We start from the raw sequence: 21004 nt of genomic DNA, 5'->3' as shown, positions 1-21004 counted from the left end.
CCCAAGTGGCTAGGATTACAGGCACCTGCCATCACACCTAGCTAATTTTTGTATTTTTAGCAGAGATGAAGTTTCATCATGTTGGCCAGGCTGGTCTCGAACTCCTGACCTCAGGTGATCCACCTGCTTCAGTGTCCCAAAGTCCTGGGATTACAGGCATGAGCCACCACACCTGTCCTATTACAGAAAATTTGAAAGCAAGAAAATAAAAATAACTAGAAATCCCACCAGAAAAACTCACTGATAATAATCGGTCTATTTCCTTTGATATATAAAACACACACCTTGTACATGCTGCTTTGTAACAGGCTTTTTTTCACTTCTCTTTTACTCAAGGCCAGGCAAGGCACTCTGGGGAATTCAAGAATGGTGCACAGACTCCAGCTCCCTCTGGCACTGTCTGTGGCCTTAGTGATGGGGCCTGTTCCAAGTGTGGGAATGCCCCTCCCTAGGAAAGGCAGGTGCTAGAGGACAAAGGCTAAATCAAACAGCTACCCTCCCCAATGAGCTTGAACTTGAAATATTACCGAGAAAAGGTGCAGCTACTAACAGAAGCAGGGACCAAGAGGCCTGCTGAGAGCAAAATAAACCTAAGAGGCCATAGGGTTACAGGAAGGGAAGAGAGGGGTGTTTGTTCGTAATAAAGGCCACAAGAGTTACCGTCCTGGCAGAGTCCAGAAAAGGAATAGGAAGTATGTGCTGAGACAAGGCAAGGAGGAAATCTGACCTTACACTTGCTGAACTAGATTCCTATTTGCCTGAGGCCAGTCTGCTAACAAGCATGATGTTGAGTGAATGTTTATAAATGTGCCCAGCAAAACCAGTGACCAGTGTCTTTGATTATACAGAAGGAGCTCCTAACCTTATCAGGGAAGGAAGGCCTTGTAGGGGAAGGAGGCTAAAGTAAGCCCTGAACACTAGAAGGAGCTGGGTGATGAAGGAGGAAGAGGATGTGGTGTATCTCTAGAAGAGAGAATTGCACGTGCAAAGGCCCAGAGGCAGGAGATTTCCAATGGAGGAAGGGAAAGGCACTTGCAGCAGCCAAGTGCAGAGATTGAGAGGGACTCCAAATATCCAAAATCATTTGCCAGTTCAGACATTTGTTTGACAGCACAGTACCCTATACTCCTGTCCATCAACATCACAGGGATTCAGGTCAGTCTACTTCATGCTCACCAGTCCACTATTCTGTTTTGATTTATGATTCAATAAGAAGGCAAAGGCACCCTATTTCAAGAGCTGATGTTTTCCACAGTCCATGCCCTTTGGCGTCTGGGTAGTGGCCAACACCTTAGAGATGAGTTGCAAAAATATTGTCAACGGCTCTTTCTGGTGTTTGTCAACACTACAATTTAAGAAACAAGGACTAAGAAGCAATTAGAAGATTGATGACACTACTGATCAATATTTAAGATTAACAGCAATGATTTTACAGCTTGTATGAAAACATGGGCTCATTAAAAAAAAATCAAGGCAACACAAAACAGCGCAAAGAAGAGAAGAAATAATCTAATATCCCGTCATTGTGTTTACAGTTGGTGACCATCATTCTGGATATTTTTTACACACATATACTGGTAGAAGGCTAGATAGAGGGCAATGGCTTCCTTTAAAATAACATATGAGCTTTTTTTCTAGTAAGAGCTATTTAATTTTGTTTGAATGTAACAGAAGAAAAAGCAAAAGAGAAACAAAATGACATTCTGACTGGCAGCTACAAATTACATACTTGAAAACACACACATACACATAATTTAATGCACAGAAAAAAGTTATAAAAATCTGAGTTAACTGCATGTTTTCATAGTAATAATCTATAATCACATTTCGTCTCCATTTCTGCACACTTGATTATTTTTTGCTCATACAATGTTTATTTTGTCAGATGCCTAACAGTTCTGTTTCTTCAACAATCATCCATGCCCCCTTGCCCCACTGTTCAGTCCTAAGGTGGCATCGTAACGGTTTGAATGCTCACCAGTGTTCTGTTGTTGCCGCTGTGACTGTTTTTCATCTGTGGCTTTTCTACTCCTGAATCTGTTCTGATTTAAGTCATTTGGGTCGATTTCATCACAGGGTGATTTTTTTTTTTTTTTTTTCAAGAAATGGTCGTGGTTGCAACAGTCCCTGACTTCTTTCAGGTCAAGGCGGCCTGCTCATTGCCTTCACTGGAATAATAATATTTCGAGAACAATTTTATATTATTTTTATCTTTTTATATTCTTTTCAATAGTATAAAATTATATTCATAATTTTAAATTATATTATTTAAATAATTTTATTTTTCTTACAAGTTTGTAGACCTTGTTCATATTTTATGGTAGGGGTTGCTGGTGTAGAGAATTCTCATACCCACTTAAGTATCCAGTATTTTGTGTGACTTGCTTTTACTGTCTAAGGTCAAAATACTGAACCTTTAGACCAGGGTATATCTTATTCATTCTACATCTGAACTTCCAGATATGTGGCATACCCTTCTAACTAAAGATTCAGTTCTCTCTTCCTTTTGGGAAAATCTTCCTGTGTCACACAGCTGTATTCTTTCCTTGCTCCATATGCTGGACAGCTGTGCTTCTCCTCCATGGCTGTCATATTCTCCTTATTGCTTTAATCCCCTCCTTGGGATTATCTCACTCTTTGATTTTCAGCTATGTCTATCCTGTGTGAGAGAGAGACAGAGAGAAAGTGAGTGCATGTTTTCTGGTTTTAATGTTGTGGTGTTTTTGTTCTCAATTTCTTTTCTTGGCTCTATCTTTTAAAAATTCCATTCTACTTCACACTCATTAGGAGAGCTACTATGAAAAAAAACAAAAACTAAAAAAAAACAGGAAGTCCGAAATGTGGGCAAGAGTGTGGAGAATATGGAACTTTTGTGCACTGGTGGGAATGTAAAATGGTGCAGGTGCTGTGGAAAACAGTATGGCACTTCCTCGAAAATTTAAAGATAGAATTAGCATATGATCCAGCGATTCCACTTCTGGATACATACTCAAAAGAACTGAATGCAGGGACTCAAAGAGAAATGTGTATACCTATGTTCATAGCAGCCTTATTCACAATAGCCAAAAGGTGGAAGCAAACTAAGTATCCATCACTGGATGAATGGATACGCAAAATGCGGTACAAACATACAGTGTTATATTATTCAGCCTTAAAAAGGATGGAACTTCCGACACATGCTCCAACATGGATGAATCTTGAAGACATTATGCTAAGTAAAATAAGCCAGTCACAAAAGGACAAATACTTTCTGATTCTATTCCTATGAGGTACCTGGAGTCGTCAATTCAGATCCAGAAAATAGAACGCTGGTTGCCAGGGGGTGGGGGAGGGAGAAATAGGGAATGATTGTTTAATGGGTGCAGAGTTTCAGTTTTGCAAGATAAAGACTTTTAAAGATTGGTTATAAAACAATGTGAAGGTACTTAGTACTACTGAACTATACATTTAAAAAATGGTTACAATGGCAAATTTTGTTATGTACATTTTACAATTAAAACTAAAATTTAAAAGTAATCCCATTGTTGTTTGATCATTAACTACATCTTGAGTTTTTGTTTCTACTGAATTGATGCTGTGCCTTTCTATAGCATAAAATACTTGTGAGGTCAAGTTTTCTAGGACTGGGTCTTCTTATAGACCAGACTGGTTGTATGTTTATTTTTGCAAGCTGTGTTCCTTTCTTTCCTTTTCTTTATTTAAAATATATATCTATATTATATATATTATATATATATATATATACTTAATAGAGACAGGGTCTCACTATGTTGTCTAGGCTGGTCTCAAACTCCTGGCCTCAAGTGATCCTCATGCCCCAGCCTCCCAAAGTTTTGGGATTACAGGTATGGAACCGCTGTGCCCGGCCAACAAGCTGTGTTCCTCCCTTGCATTCCTCTGCTGCAGCATTTCACAGAACAGTCATGACCCTCATTGCCATCTTGTTCATACTTATGAGCATCTGTGTCCAAAACTGCTCTTTGTTCTCCTAGAACAAGCTGATGTATCTTTTGACACTCTCCTCACTTTACAGGGAACCAGTTGTTGTTCTACCTCTGAGCTACAATTTTAGGTTGGCTGCTGCTTACTATGAACTTTTCTGCCATGGCGGAGAGGTAGGAGTCATGAGGCCTGACCTTGGGGGCTCTCTGCTCTGTCCTCTTTTGGAGGGGAGTTAAATGTCTCAGACCAAGGCCTACTCTGACTAACCAGGGCAGACTCACTCCTATGGTCTCTTTCCTGTAACTCAGCACAGAGACTAGGAGATGGCCTTCCCTGGGTGCCTTTCTGACTCTGCAAGAGTTTTTTCGTTTTTTGACATTTACAAAGTCTACCATTCACCTCCTCAACCAGCTGCTTTCCATATTGATCTGTATTAGGAGGAACCCTCAGGAACTGGTCCTCTCACCTTCCTTTCCCAGCATTACCTCTGGGGGGCCATGGTGGGGTGTTCTCTTCCTTGCCTTCCACTTTTCAAAGTGGCTGAAATAAAGTTATAATTGTTTTGTCTGCTTGTGTTATTGCATTTTGATTCTGTTGCCTGGGTGTTGGGAAGGAAGTGTCTGTGTTTCTGCTATACTCTGTCATCCTTCTTTCTCACTCATGGCCAACATGAATGCAACATATGCTTCGAGCCAATTCTTTGGAAGTAAGGACAGAGTTTGCTCTGATTCTTCCACACTTTCAGGGTCACTTAGCCCTTGGAAATAGGGCCACATAACTGGGAGATGGCCAGCAGCCTGAGGACACAGGCCGAAGCAAAGATAATTGGCACGTAAGCACCACCCCACCAAGCAGATCAAGCCCTTTCAAATGGACATCTTTGCACATATAAAGAGGCAATCGCAGCTGCTTGTGCTGTCTGACCTCTATCAGGGAAAGTGTCCTCACGAGGCCTGCTCAGTTCATGAATTTTGCTGAACACAAGGTTACTTAAAAATGAGAGTCCCAAGGCTTTGGTATCAACTCTCAAGGATATCTTACATAAAATCAGGTCAAGTCATAAATTAATCCACTGTGACCATCTGGCTACTATTTCTCAAAGCTAGCATGCACACCACTAGCAGAGTGCAAGAAGAACATTCTGTAGTATAAAAGTCATCTATTTTAATATGATTAGAAAAATATAAACAGCATTTCAAACTCATGATTGCAAGGTTCAAGATAAGTAAATTAAAAAGATATAGAATGACAACCAAATACTTTTATTTTTATTTTTTGAGACGGAGTTTCACTCTTGTTACCCAGGCTAGAGTGCAATGGCGCGATCTCGGCTCACCGCAAACTCCGCCTCCTGGGTTCAGCCAATTCTCCTGCCTCAGCCTCCTGAGCAGCTGGGATTACAGGCACGCACCACCATGCCCAGCTAATTTTTTGTATCTTTAGTAGAGACAGGGTTTCACCATGTTGACCAGGATGGTCTTGATCTCTTGACCTCGTGATCCACCCGCCTCGGCCTCCCAAAGTGCGACAACCAAATACTTAAAAGTCAGTTAAAAATATATGTAAAGGGCCGAGCATGGTGGCTCACGCCTGTAATCCCAGCACTTTGAGAAGCCAAGGTGGGTGGATCACTTGAAGTCAGGAGTTCAAGACCAGCCTGGCCAACATGGTGAAATCCCATCTCTACTAAAATATAAAAAAATTAGCTGGGTGTGGTGGTGCACACCTGTAATCCCAGCTACTTGGGAGGCTGAGGTGGGAGAATCACTTGAACCTGGGAGATGGAGGTTGCAGTGAGCCGAGATCGCACCAATGCACTCCAGCCTGGGTGACAGAGCAAGACTCCCTCTCAAAAACAATAATAATACTAAATTAATAAATTGATTTAAAGAAAAGCATTAAATTAGGCTGGGCACAGTGGCTCATACCTGTAATTTCAGCACTTTGGGAGACTGAGGCAGGTAGATCACTTGAGCTTAAGAGTTTGAGACCAGTCTGGCCAACATGCTGAAACTTCATCTCTGCTAAAAATACAAAAATTAGCTGGGCATGGTGGCAGGCAGCTGTATTCCACCTACTTGGGCGGCTGAGGCAGGAGAACTGCTTGAACCCTGGAGGCGGAGGTTGCAGTGAGCTGAGATCATGCCACTGCACTCCAACCTGGGCAACAGAGTGGGACTCCATCTCAAAAAAAAAAAAAAGTATTAAATTAGTGGTAGAAATGGTACATAGATATGGCAAAAATTGAACAAGGGGAACCCAAATGACTGAAGCTTGGGAAGTGCATTATTTTCCACAAATGCACCCTTAGCATTCTACACAGACTATGTGCTGTACAGGGCTTCTCCAGTACATGGTGGGGTCTGCAGCATCCCTGGCTTGCACCTACTAATTGCTAGTGACACCTGTACCCCACCATGAACACACATGCTCACATACCCTGGGGTGAGGTGGTACTATCTCTGGTTAAAACCACTAGACACTGTGGTATAGAACGTCCATCCTGGTTTAAAAAATCCTAAACAGGAATGTAACTCCTTTTAAACAGTCCTCATACAGGGCTGTATAAAATGTTCTCCCTTATACAGATCCTAAATTTTTCATGTAATCCTTTAATCCCATTCTCAGTGAAACTTGTCTGTTTCCAAAGGAGGAGTACACACTGACAAAGCCATTTACTGCAATGAAGCCAAGGATCCACTTAAAGGAAAGTGGAACCCCTTCTCCCTACTCTCCACTCCCACCCTGCCCCCGCCACTTAATTTATTTTCTTAGCCCTCCATCCCTCATTTCTGTGGTCACTACATGAATGAAAATGACATAGCATGCTCCCTCCTTCTCCAGCTACCTCCTCCTCCCTCACCCATGCCTATCAATCACTATTCTGGACTCAAAACTAAAAATTTCCTCTCTAATCCCTACTGCATTTCCCAAAAGTTTCTCACATAACTTTTCCATGTTTTGTACATGACATTGCTGATTTCGAAGCTCCCAATGGTCAGAGACCATGTCTTCTACTTCTGCAACCTCCTTCCCCTTTAGACCTTTGCCAAGCACAAATGGAAACTCAACGTATACCTTTCCAGGGGCTGATGACCATCTCAAAGTAAAAAAGCCCTCTGAGTCAAGTTTCTGCCTCTCCATCTCCTCTAGCTGTGTGTTTCACTTCATCTGTTCCAGAAAAAAAAGCCATCTCTTCTTCTGTGAGACAGTCTTGCTCTATCGCCAGGCCGGAGGGCAGCGGCACCATCCGGCTCACTGCAACTTCCGTTTTCCGGTTTCAAGCAATTCTCCTGCTTCAGCCTCCCGAGTAGCTGGGACAACAGGCGCACACCACCATGCCCGGCTAAGTTTTTGTACTCTTAGTAGAGACAGCATTTCACCATGTTGGCCATGATGGTCTCGATCTCTTGACCTCGTGATCCACCCACCTTGGCCTCCCAAAGTGTGGGATTACAGGTGTGAGCCACCATGCCCGGCCAAAAGCCCTCTTCTAAAGGATCTCTGAGCAGCAGTTGTTCCTACCTATTCCTTATTGCTTTCACTGGAATAACTGGTTGAATGTGGCTTCTGCGAGTGAAGGGCAGTCTACAGGCCCAGCGTCCTGTCTGGTCAACCTCCTGTTTTCACCTTGCATTCCATGATGTGATCACCTTACAGGTAATCTGAGAATGGGAACTCGCCAGGGTTCAAAAGCACAGTTCAGAAGCTGAAGACCATGGACTAAAGAAGAGGTGCACCAGATACACAAACAGCTGCTGGAAGGGTCAAGAAGCTGTTTAAGTATGAAATTCCTTTTCCAACTTGAGTTATTTTGTGATATGACAGGAAATGTTGTAAGCAAATATGAGTTTTTTGTTTTTTTTACGACAGTGACTGGGTTGGTCATGGGGTAGCACTTTTAAAAACCATATACATTCCTCTGGAGGGTCTGGTAATAAACCAGTCACCCCAGCTCATGGCTGCAGTGAGCCACTGTTGCTGATCAAAGTGTCACATGCTGCAGGTGTGCAGTACTAGAAAAAAAGTTGAGCTGAGAGACTGTCCGGTTCCAGTGCAGCTGCTTTTTAGAAGATAAGGCTAAATCCTGCTCTAAGGACAAATTTAAGGCCTCTGCTCATGTTAAGTCCACTAACGGTCCATTGATCAAAGCAAGATACATGGCCAAGCCCAACACCAATGGGAAAGGGAATTAAATCTTCCCACGGGGTAGGAGGAGTGAAGCGTTGCTGAACAATGACCTCTAAACACACACAAGTGTTGGATACTGGTGCAGAAAAAAACAGAACACTTGAACAGACCAAAGTATAAAATACATTGAAATAGCAAACAAAGCCCTCCCTTGACAAACAGCCTTAGGCCCAGATGGCTTTACAGTAAGCTCCATCAAATGTTCATGGATCCTGTGGATCTTGGACAAGTTAAAGGGGGGAAATAAAAGTTCATGGAACACTTAATTTCCTATCTTCTGTAAGTTGTTCCAGAAAATAAAAAAAGGACAAAAGCTATTTAGCTGATTTTATGAGGATACTACAGTTTTTATTCCAAACAGGATAAGAATCCAAGAAGAGAAAAATTCTAGGCTTGTTTCAGTTACAATTTTAGAAGCAAAATTCATAAATAAAATATTAAGTAATTGAATCAAAACATTTAAGGTAACATATCATGAACAAGTCGAATTTATCCAAGGTTTGCAATAATTTCCAACATCATATACCACTTAACTCAGTATATCAATGTACTAAAGAGGAAAGTCATTATTATCTTAATAGATGCAGAAAAAAATTGATAAAGTTTGACACATAAGTATAATTTAAAAATATATATTTCTTTATAAATTCAAAATATGGGGAACTTTCTCAACTTGGTAAAGATTGTAAAAGCATTTGATTTGGTGGAGAAACTTTAAATGTATTCTCTTTAAAAAGACAAGGATGAGGCTGGGCGCAGTGGCTCAAGCCTGTAATCCCAGCACTTTGGGAGGCCGAGGCGGGTGGATCACGAGGTCAAGAGATCGAGACCATCCTGGTCAACATGGTGAAACCCCATCTCTACTAAAAATACAAAAAATTAGCTGGGCATGGTGGCGTGTGCCTGTAATCCCAGCTACTCAGGAGGCTGAGGCAGGAGAATCGCCTGAACCCAGGAGGCGGAGGTTGCGGTGAGCCCAGATCGCGCCATTGCACTCCAGCCTGGGTAACAAGAGTGAAACTCCGTCTCAAAAAAAAAAGACAAGGATGAACACTATCACCATTACTGTGGAATATGGTATTGGATGTCCTGACCAGTGCTATACAGAAAGAAAAAGAAATTAGTTATAAGCAATAAGCATTTCAAGGGAAGAGATAAAACTATCATTATTTTCAGATGATATGTGCTAATACATAGAAAAAAAGATCAGGATTAGCAGATAATCCATTAGAATAAGAGGATTCAGCAAAATGGCCAGATACAAGATCAACTTAAAAAACAACAAAGCAGCATTTCAACACTCACAATAATCAAATATAAAATATAATAAAAATAAGCAATGAGAAGGATAAAGGATCTATGAAATTAGTAAAGACTATATGAGACCTTTATGGGAAAAATTTTAAGCCTTTATTAAAAGACATAAAGCAAGAGCTGACTAAATGGAGAGTCTATTGTGCTAGGTGGGATGACATTATTATAACATGAAGATGCCAGTTCCTATAGTGACAATTAAAATCCATAATGGGAAAAGTAGAAGCTTTCCCCAAAGTGAGGAGCACCAGCTAATTACAGAGGAAGAGAAAACTGTCCTGGAGCATCACACCATGAACAGTGGCGGATTCCATGGTGATAAAGGCCCAAAGGCAAAAGGTAAAACTATAAAGTTCCTGGGAAATAAGGCAGGATTATCTTTATGGTCTGTGGTCAGAAGCAGTTTTTAATTTTAATCTCCCAAAGGTAAAATTTTTTATGTCAAAATTAAAGATTTCTGCTCAATGAAGGAGATGTGATCCAAGCTGATGCCTAAGACCAAGGCTAACATCTAAGGCCAGTAAGGGAAGTACTTTCTAGACTGCGTAAGGTGTTTCTGAAAATCAGCAGCAAAGATAAGAACCTCCACAGAAAACAGAACAAAGGCATGAACAGGTGATTCAAATTAGAGGAAACACAAAAGCAAGCACATAAAGAGATGCTCAAATGCAGAAATGTAAGAAATAAATGTAAACAACAATGATAAAGCACTTTATATATATAGAAATCTAGACAGTACCAAGCTTTGGGTTGGACATGATGCAGGGAACCTTGTTCGCTGCTGATGGAAATAAAGACCAGCCAATCAAACTGGCAGCGTGGGTAAAATTGAACGTACTTTCCAATCTTGTTCTGTTAGATATATCCAAGAAAACTTCTAAAAAATACCTGAAAGGGACATGTGTTAAGTTGTTTGGGCAAAGCTTCATTATTTGTGCTAGCAAATACACATATACCTTATAATCCAGCAACCCACTCAAAAAAAGAAAGAAAGAAAAAGATAGATATAGATAGATATCTCCATCCCAGGAAAATTCTTACACAAATCCATAAGGGGTCATTACGAAGTTGTTTACATGAGGTAATACTGTTGGAAGAAAGGAGTTGGAAGCAATCTAAGAGTTCATTGCTGGGGGAAGAGATACAGAAATACAAAGCAGCACATAGGCAATGCTGGTAGAGTGAGACAGGATGGACTAAATGCAGTGCAGAGCAAAAAACGAAAGGAAAAGAATCAGGTCTACACAAATGCAAATTAAGAATATATGTCCAGGCTGGGCACCGTGACTCGTGCCTGTAATCCCAACACTTTGGGAGGCTGAGGGGGGTGGATGGTAGGAGTTCAAGAGTACCCTAGGCAACATGGCAAAACTCCATCTCTACAAAAAAAATTAATACAAAAAATTAGCCAGGTGTGGTCGTGCACACCTGTAGTCCCAGGTGCTCAGGGGGAGGCTGAGGTGGGAAGATCACCCGAGCTGGGGAGTTCAAGGCTGCAGGAAGCCCTGAATGCACCATTGATTGAATTTCAGCCTGGGTGAAAGTGCCAGACTCTGTCTCAAAAAAGAAAAAAGAATATATGTCCAAAACACCACTTACAAAAGCACACACAAATAAATGAATACATATCAGACAGAATAGTTATCTTTATCTATGGGAGGGAGGGATGGGGAATGGGAACAAGAGTAAATACAGGAATGGAAAAGAAAGAAGCTTTCCACAGACCAATTAGTAAAGTAGGCCATAAATTGATGAGCACAAAGGGGAAAAAAAAAGAGAAAGAAGAAAGGGAGAAGGGAGGGAGGGAAGGAAGGAGGGAGGGAGTGAGGGAAGGCCAAGTGTCACTCTGTGAACCCAGCTGTCTCATTCATGGTACCCCTGGGGCTGACAACATCCAGTTTCTCTGTAGCTAATGTGGGTGGAGTGAAGGAGTTCAGGGGGAGGGCAGGGCTGGTCCAGGCTGGAAAAGCTAACCTGACCAGCCACCTCCCAGGACTCATGAATCAACCCTGGTCCCTGGGTGCAATGAGACTGGCTGCTTGGAAAAGAAAAAAGAAAAAAAAAAACCACCTCAAAAGGAAAACTAATTAGAACCTCTTGTTCTGACAGATAATCACAGAGAACAATTTAGTCCTCACAGAGAGATGGAGAAATCATGTTTAGTCTTTCTAAAACTGATTTCCAGGATGATTAAGTGAAACCCACTCCGAAGAACAAGGTCATGTTGCAAAATACAAATAAATCCCACTTATTGCAACCGAAGACTCAATTTGACTATGAAGTCCATGGAAGGTCAACAACAAAACTGTTCATAGTAATTAAGTTCACACTGAATTAAAAGGTGGGAGGTAAGTGGACACAGCTCTGGGCTAAAAATTAGCAAGCCTGGGTACTGTTTGAATCTGCTACCACCTAGCCGTATAGCTTGGGATAAGTCATTTGGCCTCTCTTAGATTGTTTTGTCTTTGTAAAAGGTAAAACCTGATGACTTCTAAGGCTTTATTTCAATAAAACGTACCTAGAAGCAATTTTGTTATTTTCAACAGATCTTACGATTTTTGACTTCTCATTAAATCAAACCATTTATTCGTTTATCACTTTTCTTTATGTATTTTCTAAGATAGAAACAAGCCTTGTGGGCCTTTAGTAATGATTTTTGCTTATTTGTTTCTGTCTTTTAAAGATCACACGTGGCCTGTAATCCCAGCATTTTGGGAGGCTGAGGCGGGTAGATCATGAGGTCAGGAGTTCAAGACCAGCCTGGCCAACATAGTGAAACCCTGTGTCTACTAAAAATGCAAAAATTAGCTGGGCGTGGTGGTGCATGTCTGTAATCCCAGCTACTCCAGAGGCTGAGGCAGGAGAATCACTTGAAACTGGGAGGCAGAGGTTGCAGTGAGCCGAGATCATACCACTGCCCTCCAGCCTGGGTGACATAGTGAGACTCTGTCCCATAAAACAAAACAAAACAAAACAAAAAAACCAAAAATGGTGAAATGAGTGTCTGGTATAGCAAATTTTTCAAAACAGTAAAAACAACTTTCAAAGTTAAGGTTACAGCTTGCTGGGTCATTCATTTCTCTCACATGGACCAAACACGACTCCATCAATTTGTCATTCATCCTATTCCTTGAACACACCAGCCAGCTGTGAACCACTGAGCCCTGCATGAGCTGTTCCCTTTCCCTGGGACACTCTTTCACTGATCCCTTCACTAAATATAACTTCTCAGGGCAGCTGCCCTGAATGCACTATTCCAAGCTGCAACTCCCATTCTGCTCTGATTCCCTTTGTCCATATATCACCTTGTAATGTGTGACATATTTTATAGATGTGCTCTATTTATTGTCACTGCCTGCCCCCAACCCCACACATTCATGCCTGCTGGAATGTAAGTGTCTCATAGTCAGGGGAGCTTTGTCCATCCTGCTCAGTGAAGTACTTCAGGTGCGCAGGGTAGTGCCTTGCACACAGTAGGCACTCACTACATATTTGTCAAATGAATGAATGAATGAAAAGAAATGATCCATTACAATGATAACATACTCATTTATCTCTATTCTTTATAGCTACAGTGCTTCTACTTTTAATTTACTTTGTATTTAAAACCAAAGAAATTACATTTTGCATAATCTGGGAGTGAACAGAAAATTAAAAAGAGGGGAAACTCCATAATGGTAAAATATTGTCAACATTAGACATGGGCTGTTTACCCCTTTTAATCATGAAATGGGGTACAATGAACTCCCCTGTCCCACATTCATGTTTCATTTGAAAAGAGGAAGACAGGCAGGCCCCAAGATGGCTTCTGGGTAAATATGGCATAGTGAGGCCCGACTCCAGAGTCTCCACCCACCAATACCTGAGGAAATGAAGAAAAGGTAATAAAATAAAAAAGAAACCCATCAAAAAAGATGGCAGAACCACTTTCCAATTCCTATCTTCCTGAAGTTGTATCAATTATTCACCCAAACTCATCTCTAAGAAATTTACTCTAATATCCCCAAATCTAGAGAGGAAAAAATTAAGTGAGTTTCTTACATTTTTTTCTCTTCTAATTTCAGCAGAGTGGAGATGGTAACTGCTACATGAAGCGACGAGAGATCAAAAAGTGGACAACGAGGACTAACTGTCCCTGGCAGAATGAAAAAACATTCTGCATGCTCTCGGAAGAGACTGCACAGCACAGGTGTTACACGGCCTGTGGCCCACACATAGGTAACGTGGTGAGCTCACTTCCCTACCCTGCTCTTTTGCTTACATGTGCCTGTAGTCTGAAGAAACGTGAACAGAGCAGGAACTACCTGGTGGTCCTCAAGGGGTAATACACATGGGTCAGAGGGGTGTCAAGGAGAAATCACCCCAGTAGATCAGAGCCCCAAAGGCCACAGTCATCCAAACACATGTAAGATGGAATGAAACTGCATGGCAATTGAGTAACATAGTTGAGTAACACATGGGTTAAAAAGAGAGAATTTATATGGAAGAAATGGGCCAAACCCAAAAATCCACAATCTTCAAGGAATAAACTAATAAATGAGAAACACCAAGGAATACAATTAACACGACTCAAAATTATTTATATCCTAGGAAGGCTTGAGGTAATCAGAGATAAAAGGCACAACTTACAGAGAAAAATGATAGATATGGAAGAGAAAAAATATAATCCATCAGAAAGATTAATGAGTACCCCTGAAGTAGATTACTCAGCCCAAAATATTTAAAGATCCAAAACAAGAAAATATTCCTAAAATGAGTAAGCAACAGAGCTCTAAGTCAAAAGAGCATACTCCATTTATAGGAAAAATGAATACGAAACAATTAACTGAAACATATACTCTGGTTAAATAATTAAATTTCTAGTTCTGAGAAACAATTCTTCAAGCAGAACAAGCCAAGTTGCCTACAATGCAGGGAAAGCCAGTCATTTTTTTTCAAAAGTATTTTAAATGCAAAAGATAAAGAAACAATTCCTCCAAAATTCTAAGGGGAATAAAGTATAGTGCATAGATAGATATTACTCCTAGGGATTATATTGAGGTAAAAGGTAATCATCAGATATTCTTGAACATGAAGAAACAAAAAACAACTAAAAAATTCATCATTCATGAGCCGTCCTTGAAAAGTCTTGACAATCTAGTCAGTGCAATGAATAAAATAAAGCTATCAGCAGTGGCATACCAATGGGGGTGGGTGAAAATGGTTTGCTTCAGATGCAGGCAATAAAGGAGGCAGTGTTTATAGAGAATTTTAAATTAGTAATAAAACCACTAAAAAGTCTGTCTGCTTTCCATATCACCATGTGCGGGCAATTCCAAACAATGCAAATGATAAAATACCCCTCCCATCTGCCAAGCAGTCTCCACTAATCCCCTTGATCTGTTCCTCACTATCAGTACCAAGAATGCTATAGGAAAAAGTTTAGTACTGGGCACCGAATTTATTTAAATATAATTAAAATTAAAAAGAGGGGAAACTCCATAATGGTAAAATATTGTCAACGTTAGACATGGGCTGTTTACCCCTTTGAATCCTGAACTGGGGTACAATGAACTCCCCTGTCCCACATTCATATTTCATTGAAAAGAGAAAGACAGGTAGGCCCCAAGATGGCTTCTGTGTAAAACTGAATAGAACATAACATTATATACCTTAATTCTATGAAAATAATATAACTAATCAAAATCCAAGCTAGATTATGGAAAAGAATGTAAATATTATACACCCTGTGTGAAAACAGCAATGTAACTAAAATCTAAAGGGAAGAAAGGAAAGAGAGTGAAAGTTCTTATGACCTCATTTATCATGGCAGGAAGGAAGTCCATACTGTCTAGTATGACAAGGATAGTGTCAGGATAAGCTAAGTAATCTATGGTTAAAAACAAGTCCCAAGTCTGAGTGACCTAAGAGATCGAGAGTTCATTTCGTGCTTATATTACCTGCACTGCAGGCCTATGTTGGTCCTCAGGGCTGTGCCCTTCACGTACTGTGCTGACCCATGCTCCTATCACATTAACATGAGCACCCATGCTCACTGAGGTGGGAGAAGAAAGGGTGAGAGACTGCAGACCTGGCAATTAAATGCATCCATCCATATGGTCATTTCTGCTCATGTTGTGTGGCTAAAGCAAGCTACAAGATGACATCTAACTTGAAGAGAGTGAGGAAATACAATTTTCCTATATCCCAGAAGAGGAAGAAAACTGGGTAAACAGCAACAATGTCTACCACAAAAACGTAATTGGAAAAAAAACAAAAAATGAAAACCAGCAAGTTTTTATCATCTCTTTACTTAACCGTAGAAGGAAAAAAAAAGTAACATCTTTTTACAGTGAAAAAAATGTTTGCTCAAAGTTCAGTAGTTCCTAACTCTCACTTATTTTTCTCCAGTTAAAATCAGGTAAAATTAAGTGTAATGGTTTTTGCATTTAAAAATTAGCATGTATGGCTGGGGCAGTGGCTCACGCCCGTAATCCCAGCATTTTGGAAGGTTGAGGCAGGAGGATCTCTTGAGTCCAGGAGTTCAAGACCAGCCTGGGAAACATAGGGAGACCACCATCTGTACACGAAAAAAAATTGAAAAATTGCCCGGGCATGGTGGTGCATATCCATGGTCTCAGCTACTTGGGAGGCTGAGGTAGGAGGATTGGGCCTGGGAGGTGGAGGCTGTGGTAAACTGTGATAGTGCCATTGCACTCCAGCATGAGTGACACAGGGAGACCCTATCTCAAAAAAATAAATGTAAGTAAAAACTTAGCATGTACCATATGATCATACTTTTATGGAAGTATATCTATCTCTCCATCTATCCATCCATCCATCCATCCATCCATCTTCCCATCTGCAAACATGCTTAGAGTGATGGCTAACACTGTGTTTCCTTAATGTTAATATGGCTTATTTTTAAGTGACAGAATGTGTTATTTGTTTCTTTTTACTTTTCTACATTCCTTGGATTCCTTATCATGACCACATACCATTTTTGTAACCACATAAAGTCATGAGAAGTTTTGCCACAAAGGCAAAAAGGCCTGCAGCCCATGAAAGTCATAATGTGGCCCTCCTGCTAATATTTCTAAATCACAAATTCAGTGGCAGATAGCAAAAATTACATGTACCTTAAACCACCTTTTGAGGTTAAAAAGCAGAGTACAGATATTGAGAGACAAAATTCTAAAGTGCCTTGTCACTTTACCAAAAGGCTTGTATGACTAATGTAAGTTCTCAACATTAATGACAACACTGCCTCTTCGCAGGTTATTAGCACAAGACATTTAAGATTCCCTCATATCAAAGTTACATATGTGAATATAATATTTTGCATTTTTGAGTCCTCCCCCTCTTCTAAATAGAGAAAATGAATTCCTTAATCATGTAATTATTTCCTACTGAGGACTGTTCTCCAAAATTTTCAAAATTGTTTAAAAATACTTGTAACTTCATTTTCATCTTCAATATCAAATATATAAATATTTAAACAAATATTAAAACTGAAGAAAACCGGGTGGCCTATGGTTCCTTGGTAGTATCTTTGCTGCTGTTTACTGGGTAATAAAGAGTATAGAGGAAGATTAAGAAGCTTCAATTGCATATTATAAATTATAAAATAACAACTCTGATGGACTTAATGTTTTCCTTATTAATGCCAAACCTGACTAGAAGAAGGGTAAGATTATCAGTAATGCTAAGAAGGCAGCTGACTTCAGGCATCAAAAGCATATTTCTCTGACGGCGCTCGGCTGTGCTGAGTGGCCTGGCAGTAAGACCAAAGAAACGAAAAAAGTATGAAGCTCATGCAAATTTACCAAGCAAAATCCTTCAAAGGTAAGACACAATCATAATCTTATAAAGGAAACTTTCAGTTCTCTCTTCAGCATCCTAGGGAGAGAGAGAAGGCAGGCTTTTAAATGTGCTGCCTTCCCAAAGCTGTAAGGGACAGTGATATGGTGACTGAGATGCCAAAAATAACTTCATTCGATTGATGGAATGATCCTAATAAGATTTAATTTGTCACAGGATAAATGTGATATCATCAAGTTAAAAAATCAATCATAAACGTATAGAATGTTTTCAACCTGGCTATAATGTAGTTGAGAAGGAAAGGTTCCGATGTATTCACTGACTGCAAACACAGTATCACCCTTGCAAAAATCCCAAAACCAATCAAAAACTTGAGAGCAAACTTAGTTCCATTAATACACAAGTCTAGAATCAGAAAGAAGGAAGGCGACGGTCTCACAAAATCCATATGAATCAAACAGACCACTTCCAAATCTAGTGACCTAATTGCACATGATACAGACAGATGCAGGCAAAGCCTGAACACAGGGTCTGCCTGAAGACGTTAACCTGCAAGCATGTATTATACTCAGCATGAAAGCATGTGGCATATACCACAGAGAACTAGGAGTTAAAGGGAGATGAGAGTTGTGTCTTCCTTGTTCATAGCTGGCACCTAGTACAATGTCTGGTAGGAAGCAGCTCCCAAGAAGTATCTTTCAAGAGAGTAATTTAAAACACATATGGAGCAGTTGCATTTTGGGTAGCAGCTGAATTCCACATGGAGTAGCATGTCATGCAGAACTAACCTGACGAAGCACAGGAGGCGCTGCTGTGTAGGAAGAGCTACCCACTTAGGAATCCCATTTGGCTTTGAAATTTTGTAATTCTTGATACGTTTTGAATTTTCTAGAATTTGCAATATTTCAAATTTTTAAAAATGTATTTAAAAATTTCTTTCTTCAGAGACATGATCTTTCTCTGTTGCCCAGGGCAGACTGCAGTGGCTGATCACAGGTACAATCTACTACTGATCAGCACAGGAGTTTTGAACTGTTTCTTTTCTGACCTGGGGTGGTCCACTCCTCTTTAGGTAACCTGGTGAACCCTGCTCCCAGGAGGTCATTATATTGATGCCAAACTTAGCGTGGACACCCATCTGCATAGTGCACTACATCCCAGAAGTCCTAGCCTCAAGTGACCCTCCTGCCTCAGCCTCCTGATTAGCTGGAACTCCAGGCACAAGTTAATGTGTCTGGCAATGTTTCAAATTTTGTGAATAAAGTGAGAATTCAGTGAAAAATTTTATCGGTGAATGTAAATATGCCCAATCTCACATAAAATACGATGGTACCCTGAAGACTGATATATTAATTTAGCAAATATTAATTGAGGACTGCTATATTGTGAAGTACTTTTTAGATGCTCAATGATATGGAAATGGGCAAATTTAGCTATTTCTATAAATCATTTGGGGATTGTCTCAAGCATCTCTGTGAAACTTAGGCTTGAGCACGACCTTTCTAGACCAACTCACTTATTTCATCAATAAAGGAAATAAAGTCAAGAGAATTAAAGTCACTTGCTTACTCTCATGATTACTGCAGAGCTCAGTCAGTAATAGAGTGATTTGCAGATGCTTATTCTAGCAAGTATTCAGTACCTACCTAGTGCTGCAAATAAGCAGCTGAAGTTAACAATTTTGGGGCATATTTCTGAAAGGACTACAGAAATAACATAGGCTTATCTTTAATGAATATTCTTTTAATCTTCTTGCTAATATTCTCAAAATCAAAATTTTTTTCCAGATTTTGTTTATATATATATTTTAACCAAAATTTTCTTTTAAAAGTTCTATATGTATTAGAAGCAGGTGCATGTGTGTGGGAGAGAGACTGAAAATGAATTTAACAAAACAAAAAACACTTGACTACTTGCTATCCTATTTTATTTTGAACTGATTTCATGTTCCATTAACAGGTAGAGAGGTTTGACCGACGCTGTTATAAGAGCACATTCAGCTGGCTAATTCTTTCTCTACATTCAATAATAAGTTCATGTGTCGTCTCTGCGGAGAAGCCTTTTGGGAGTTCTCCAAGCATAAATCAGCCATGCTCTTCTTGGAGGGCCTGAAATAAGTGACAGTGAACATTTGAGGAAGGGACAGATTCAGGTGAGAGTAGGTGGTGGCACTGGGATGCCTCTGCTATGCTTCAGCCCTACACTGAAGCAGAAACCCCTAGAACCTGGGTGGCAGGCTGTTCCCACTGCTGATCAATTTCCTGGGCACCCAGCACTTCATGGTACATCACATCAGGAGTGTTCCATAAGCACTGCTGAAATAAAAACTTTAGGGGCCCGGTGCACTTTGGGAGGCTAAGACAGGTGGATTGCCTGAGGTCAGGAGTTCGAGACCAGCCTGGCCAACATGGTGAAACCCCTGTCTCTACTAAAACACAAAAAATCAGCCAGGTGGTGGCAGGCTCCTATAATCCCAGCTACTCAGGAGCCTGAGGCATGAGAATTGCTTGAACCTGGGAGGCGGAGGTTGCTGTGAGTGGAGATTGTGCCACTGAAATACCAGCCTCTGCGACAGAATGAGACTCCGTCTCAAACAGCAACAACAACAACAAAAAACTTTAGGGAGCCGATGAAAGAGCTGATCCTAAAAGCAAATAAAAGAGCCCATCCATCAGAGACTGCACACTGGTAGAGATGGCCTGAATTTGGCCTGCAGATATGTTTCATTTGGCCTATCCAGTTCAAAAAACTACAGAAAGAGCATTTAAAAATTGAAGGGTTTCACAAAAGTCCAGATTTGTGGCTTTGTCTGTCATCTCACCAGAGCCATCCTCATGTTGGTTACCCCCAACATCCACTCTTGCACCACGCATGAGAAAGCGCTGTTGCTGAGCTGATCTCCCAGGTCCAGGAACTTGCAGGCCTTATAGGGATTTGATTTCTGCCTCCTGTACCAGATAACGGTAGAAAATCCTGCACAGTTCAATAATCTAAGGCTTGGTGGATGAGCCTCCAGCCAGCTGGGGGAAGGAAGGCGAGCATAACAAAATGGATTCCTTTCACTCAAGGCAGCACAAACCCTCCCATGTGTCTGTGGTCTTTTCCCAAAGGTAAAAGACTGCCCAAGATAACTGTCTTTATTCTCTTCTCTCTGGGACAAGATGAAAAAAAAAAAAAAGGGTGAAATCATAGGAAATAAGGACCAGAATTAGAACATTTTATTTTTCCTTGTATCCTTTGGCATCAAATAACACTATTCTGCACAGATGGGTTTTCAATAAACTTGGGAGCAAGACTGTGGAAAATTTTTAAAATGCTGTATTGGTCTTAAAATGCCAGTTGTTCAGATATAAAAATGTGTTTCTTCCCACGAACACATCCCCCTGGAAAGCCCAATCACTCTCAATCAAAATGACTTCCAATAAAAATCCAAGCATATTTTAAAAATAGAAATTGACAAGCTGATTCCAAAATTTATAAAGAAATGTGATGACCTTAGAAGAGCCAAACTACTTTTGAAAAAGAATGAAGCTGGAATAATTACACTACCTGATTTCAAGACATCCAAATACTACAGAAATTGACAGTGGGTATTAGTGAAAAAATAGACAAATAGATCAATAGAACAGATGAAAGTTCAGAAATAGATTTATACCCATATGGAAACCTTTTGGCAAAAGTGCAAAGGCAGGTCAGTGGAGAAAGGATAGTTTCTTCAACAACTGATGTTAAAACAATTGACTCTCCATAGGCACAC

At 40.4% G+C, this 21004-nt stretch overlaps 1 protein-coding gene across 9 annotated transcripts in view; it reads right to left on the bottom strand.

Annotated features, from left to right (window-relative positions):
* The window catches only part of CRADD (CARD and death domain containing adaptor protein), a 199670-nt gene that overhangs the window by 7549 nt on the left and 171117 nt on the right, over positions 1–21004 (bottom strand). The gene's annotated exons all lie outside the window — the stretch shown is intronic.

This window comes from Callithrix jacchus, chromosome 9 (genome assembly GCF_049354715.1).
Source record: "Callithrix jacchus isolate 240 chromosome 9, calJac240_pri, whole genome shotgun sequence".
Taxonomy (NCBI): Eukaryota; Metazoa; Chordata; class Mammalia; order Primates; family Cebidae; genus Callithrix; species Callithrix jacchus.
The sequence above is the reverse complement of the archived record's forward strand: the minus strand, read 5'-3'. Positions and strand labels throughout refer to the sequence as shown.